Source organism: Capra hircus, chromosome 25 (assembly GCF_001704415.2).
Source record: "Capra hircus breed San Clemente chromosome 25, ASM170441v1, whole genome shotgun sequence".
NCBI classification, from domain to species: domain Eukaryota; kingdom Metazoa; phylum Chordata; class Mammalia; order Artiodactyla; family Bovidae; genus Capra; species Capra hircus.
This window is the reverse complement of record NC_030832.1, coordinates 12,831,731-12,838,131: the sequence shown is the minus strand read 5'-3', so window position 1 is coordinate 12,838,131 and position 6,401 is coordinate 12,831,731. Positions and strand designations below refer to the sequence as shown.

General features: G+C 46.9%; 1 pseudogene; it reads left to right on the top strand.

Moving 5' to 3' along the window:
• On the top strand, positions 3,233-4,614 carry LOC102170572 (annotated as a pseudogene).

The following is a 6,401-nucleotide window of genomic DNA, read 5'->3' as shown; positions in this document are numbered from 1 at the left end:
TTCTGTATCTAGACCCCATCTTCTTAAACACTGCGTGTAGCTGGTTCATGCAAGGCCTCTGCCTGTCTCTCCAGCTATAGCTCTTCACCTAGAACTCTCTTCCCCTTCCCCTAGAATCCTAGCTTCTAGCCACACCAAACTACTTACTGTGCTCATCCAACTCTGTATTTCACACCTTGGTGCTCTGGCTCCTGCTGGCCCCTCTGCCTGGCTTGCCTTTCTTCTTTTCCAACCACCCTGTCTCCCAATACTGGCCAAATTTTTGCATCCTCAGTTTGAAGGACCCAGCCTCCATGCTTGACCACCCCGCACAGCGTGGTACTATATATGGCCCTCCAAGTGCCTCCTCCATTAGACTGCAGCCTGTGGAAGGAGGGCCCTTCGCTTCCTTTCCCAAGGCTGTCTGATTAGCATTGTGGGCCCTTGTGCTAAAGCTTCAGCCACAACCACCTGAATACCTAGCTCAGGGAAATCAAAGCCCTGCAGCTTACAAGCCAGACCAAAGAAGACCACACGGCGAAGTATTTCAGAAAGCAGGTTTGGGGTTCTAATCTAGCCACTTTGTAGCTTTGTGACTGCAATCCCCACCTGTAATATCTTGTGAGCCTCAGTTTCTCAGATGAAAAATGGGACTAATGACAGTACCTGCCTCATATAGTTGTTGTGAGAATTCAATGAGATACAATGTATACAATATATTTATGCACAACTGGGCTTCCCTGGTGGTCCAGTGGTTAAAAACCTGCCTGCCAACCCAGTGGACTCAGGTTCGATGCCTGGTCTGGGAAGATCCCACATGCCACAGGGCAACTAAGGCCCTGCACCACAACTTCTGAGCCCATACTATAGAGCCTGTGAGCCAAAACTACTGAGCTGGAGCGCTTTAGAGCCCTTACTCCACAACAAGAGAAGCCACCACAATGAGAAGCCTGAGCACTGTAACTAGAGAAAGCTCCCATGCAGCAATGAAGACTCAGCACAGCCAAAAATTTAAAAAATAATAGTAGTAAATAAATCTTTAAAATGTATGCATACCGCCTGGCTCATAAGGAAGAACTGGATTAATTTCCAGTCAGTTTCATCATTGTTATCATTGTTGTCATCATCTCCTTGTTATTACTATTACTACAACTCAGCATGCCCGCATGGCTATCATTGTTAATACTATTGCTCACCACATCCTCCTCCATTCCCACCAGCCCTAAGTGACTTTGCTGAGCATTCCTTCCAAGAACAGACAGTAACCTTAGAATTCTTGAAAGCGATTCTTCATTGTCCCATTGATGGTTCAGCATCCGCAATGACTTAGCATCCTGGGCACCCTCTGCTTAGTTGACTCTTGAGGAAGTCTATGGCTGCCAGTACCCTTCCATCCAGGCTTCCTGGATATAGGTAAGAAAATATGGGCTATCCTGAGGCTCTCTCTCACTGACTTGACATCATCCCCCTCCAGGTTCATTCTGGGTTCATTTCAGGTTAGATCAGACCGCTGCGAAGGTGTTCCCTCCTCTGGCCCGAGATTGGCAGAATCCAAGTCAAATAGGCCTGTGGGCTTCTGGAATTGTTGATAACACCAAAAGGAATAATACTTCCAACAGGCTTTTGTTTTCCCCCAGAGGGAGCTAGAAGAGTCAGGCTCTTGAGTTTTAAATTAAAAAGTGCAAAAAAAAAAAAAAAAAAATAGATAGATAAAAAAAGTGCTTCATATGCCATCAGAGTGAGCCACCCTTGCTCTTCCTTACATGTTCGGAGGGTGGAGAGCAAAACACGAGTTTTCAGCAAAGAATTCCTTGAGGTTTCATGCTGAACAACTCCAAGCTGTTATGAAAGGACGGAAAAACAGAACATTCCCCCACACCCGACGTGTTACAGGAACAGAGAACGGAAGAGGAAAACCAAACCTCAGACTACAAAATTTTTAAAAATGTAAAGTTGGCTTTTCTGATTGAGAAGGTTCTGAAGACCCAGCCATGAATGGTTTCTGCTGAGATTTGCATGCAAGTGAAAATTCGCAAAGTCTGTGAAAGTGGAAATACAGATTAAGAAGTCAGAGGGAAAGGGGACAGCATTGCGTGTTGGGAGGGGCAGGGGGCAGAAATCAGTGAGGAGGTAAGAGGGCTGCCTGCAAGAGGCAAAGGGTTTCCAGGAGCAAGGACAGTGGTCAGGGTAGGAGGACCATGTGGTGAGTGTTTTCTCCAGAAAGGGAAAAAAATAGGCAAACTTTTTTTTTTCTCTCCCCAGAACCAAGTGGATATACAGCTGCTTGAATAAAATTTGCATTCCCATCTGACTCATTTCACTGGAACAATGAGGTCACATTCCAGAGCTTTGGCTGACCCTCCTGCACCCCACTGCTGATAAAGTGTTTAATTAGCGCTTTTTGCATTAAAAAGGACCATGAATTCTACTGGGCTCTCTTGGTCTAGCTTCTGATGGCAACATCTAGCATTCAGTATTGTATTCTCTCATCAGTCATTTCCAGGGGAGAAAAGAAGAGCGCAGGGATGAGAAGGGAACATTTTTCACAATTATCAAGCTCTTCAATTAAAAAAAACAAATGAAGTTACAACTCAGGAAAGTTACAAATAAGGAGGGAGACATGAAGGACCCTATGGTGATGAATTGAAATCAGTAGTATCAGTATGAACTAAAGTTTAAAAAATAGATACAAATATAAATACAGAAGTGTGTGTGCGTGGATTAGTATACATAATATATCTCCAAACTCTGAACACTGAAAAGACCTAGAAGCAAAGAATCCCCAGTAGCAATGAGCACACTTACCACCCAGATCTTGGTTTCTAAACACCATTCTTCAATGAAAGGAATCAGGGCTCCTTGGAGAAGTAGTTGATTCCAAAGCTGGAGCAAGGAAAATACAAGATCAGCCTGGAACACCATGTATTGCCAGAAAATAGAGAATTTCTCAAAAAAATAAGAAAAAAAGGTTGGGGGCTTATTAAGGATTTAGGAGCCAGCTTGAAATAGCTCTCAGTGGCCAAAGCTGGAATGATCGGAGCAACAAAATAATGATAGTATTGGATTATAAGCCATAGAATAAAATAAATACCCATGAGTCCATACTGGTGAAAGGAAGGGAGTCTTACCTTAAAGAAGAATTACAATTAATAAATGTAGAAGGGATGAGGGAGATGAAAAACCACCACTAGAATACCACAGTAATAGTCAGGGGGTGGGATCACTGCCTGGAGATGATGGGAGCGCTTTTGGCATGGAGGTCGCGCCGATCTCTGAGTGGAACCAGGATGCCACTGTGTACGTGGGGGGCCTCAATGAGAAGGTTAGCTAACCACTGCTGTGGGAACTATTTCTCCAGGCAGGGCCAGTAGTGAACACAAATATGCGAAAGGGATAGTGTCACCGGTCAGCGCCAAGGCTACGGCTTTGTGGAATTCTTGAGTGAGAAAAATGCTGACTCTGCCATTAAGATCATGAACATGATCAAACTCTACGGGAAGCCAACAGGGGTGAACAAGGCATCAGCTCACAACAAAAATCTGGATGTGGGAGCCAACATTTTCATTGGGAACCTGGACCCAAAGATTGGTAAGTTGCTTTATGATACCTTTAGCGCCTTTGGGGTCATCTTACAAACCCCCAAGATTATGCAGGACCCTGACACAGGCAACTCCAAAGGTTATGCCTTTATTAATTCTGTCTCATTTGATGCTTTGGATGCAGCGATTAAGGCCATGAATAGGCAGTACCTCTGTAACCACCTAATCATTGTGTCCTGTGCATTCAAGAAGGACTCCAAGGGCGAGTGTCAGGGTTCAGGCACTGAACAATTTCTGGCAGCACAGAACCCACTCTTGTCAGCTGTTTGCAGATGCAACCCTTCCTCTGTCTGCTCCCAATCCTGTGGTATTGTCACTGGGGTCTCGGTTTCCTCCATCAGGCATGCTTCCTCCTGGCTCCTTCCGAGTACTGCCTCCTGGAGCCCTTCCACCTGAGATACCCCCAGCCATGCCACCACCACCTATGCCTTCTGGGACTGGAGGACATGGCCCCCAGTCAGCGGGAACCCCAGGAGCTGGACATCCCGGACACAGACACTCACATCCTCACCCATTCCTACCAGGTGGGATGCCCCATCCAGAGATGGCTTAGAGGGAGCTGGCCCACCATGGCCCTCATGGCTTAGGGCACCCCCACGCTGGGCCCCCTGGCTCTGGGGGGCAGCCACCACCTGACCACCACCTGGAATGCCTCATCCTGGACCTGGCCCAGTGGGCATGCCCCCCGCACCCCCCGAGGGCCTCTGTTTGGTTCTCCCATGAGTCACTCAGTTCCTACGCCTCTGGATGGTATGCGTGGACCTCCTCCTCTGATGGATACATTGGCCCTCCACAACCTCCACCCTACAGCTGCCAGCAGGGACCCCTCCCTCCACCCAGACCCACTCCCCAGCCTCCAGTTCCCCCTTGAGGCCCACTTCGAGGCCCTCTCCCTCAGTGATTTCTCATTGTCTTTCCTCCTGTTGTAGCCTCCCAATATCTGTTCACTTCCTTGGATCAACCAGAGTGGCTCCAGCTTCGAGGGGCTAAGGCACTAATCCCTCTCAGGCCTTTCTTTTGTAAGTGTAATTTTTTTCACAGGAGATTTTTTTCCCCCTATGTTTGCCCTAAGTGTTTTGCAAATACCCAGAGAAAATTAAACTAAACTCCTTGTTAAAAAAAAAAAAAAATCACAGTAATAATTGCCTCAGGTAAAGTCTACAGGTGGATACTAAAATTTAACCAGGCAAAAGTGTGAGGAGAAACAGGATGGTCTCAAAGTATTTCCCTCCAAATATTTACTAATTACAAAAGATGAGAAGGAGATAAACACGCTAAAAATGGAGAAGAACCCCAAGCAGAGGGGACACCATGTACAAAACCCTGAGCCGGCAGAGAGCTTGGGTGTTTGAGGAGATGGCGCCCTGACCACCAGGACTTGGAAGAGAATCCTAAGTTGATTTCGAAGAGAACCCTAAATCCACAGCATCCTCCGTCACAGCATCTACCACTGCACTTCACATTGGTCCTCCCAACACCCCTACTCAATGGTGGTGAATAAAACCATCAGCACCTCTACCACCAGGCCAACCCCCCCCCCCAAATGTAACAACAGAGTATAATCATGTGCTGCGCATGTCTCCTCCGCTTCCCAAATTCCTACATTGAAACATAACCCTCAATGGGATGCTGTTAGGGAGTGGGCCTTTGGGAGGTGATTAGGTCATGAGGGTGGAGCCCCCATGGAGATTAGTGCCCTGATAACAGAGACCCTGTTATGCTCCCCCACCCCTTTCACCACGTGAGGGCACGGTGAGAAGTCAGTGTCTGTGAATCTGGAAGTGGGCTGTCACCATTCACTGAATCAGCCAGCACCTTGATCTTGGACTTCCAGACTTCTGAACTGTGAGCAGTAACGGTTTGGGAGCCTCCCAGTTTATGGCATTTTTGTTATAGTAGGCAGAACAGACGAAGACAGTATAGTAAGATTGTGTGAGGGCATGGGGCATAATTCACATCAGTGGTGAAATCAGTCTCTCTGCTGCTCTTTTCCTTCACAAAATCTGATCTGAGAGGAAGAGGCCAGATTGGAAGGTCTGTTCCTTAGCAGAGCATGTCTGTGAGAGAAGAGACACGTGCGGCAACATCCAGAGCAGAGCTTGAGATTAGGAAGCTTCGAAGAACCTGTTCTTTAAAGGGAAAAAAAAAAAAATAGTGCAGGGACTTCCCTGTTGGTCTAGTGGTTAAGATCCTGAGCTTCCAATGCAGGGGGCATGGGTTATATCCCTGGTCAGGGAACTAAGATCCCATATGCCACACAGCATAGCCAGGAAAAAAAAAAAGAATATTGGGGGTGGTATGGGAGGAAAAAGAGGAAAAGAAGGATGTTGAGGGGATTTGGATGGAAGACACTGGATACACATTTATCAGTTGTTTGTATTGAAAACTGCTTCCAGATCCCAAGACCCTTGTAAAGTCTACCATACATTCAGATCCGTGTCTGGATCTGTGTGTCCATCGTGTGTGTAACGGTATGTGTGTCTAGATGAATCTATGTGCGTGTGTGTGTCTGTGAATGCTCTGTGTATCTCTGTGTGTCTGTGAATGTTACTATCTGAGTCTATGCGTATCTCTGTAACTGTGCTTAGGCGTGTCTATGTGCCTCGGTTTGTGTTTGTGTGTGCCTTTGTGTATACGTGAATGCTGGAAATCACAGCAAGTGGCTGAGCGCCTGCAGAGTGAAGACAGAGGATTTTCCACAAGACCCAGAGGGAGAACGGAAAGTCTGCTGTGACAGGAAGCAGCTGAGGCCCAGGTGACAATGTCAGGCCCCGAGAATCTGACGACATCTTTGCGAAGACACTGGAATTGCTCTGGGATTTG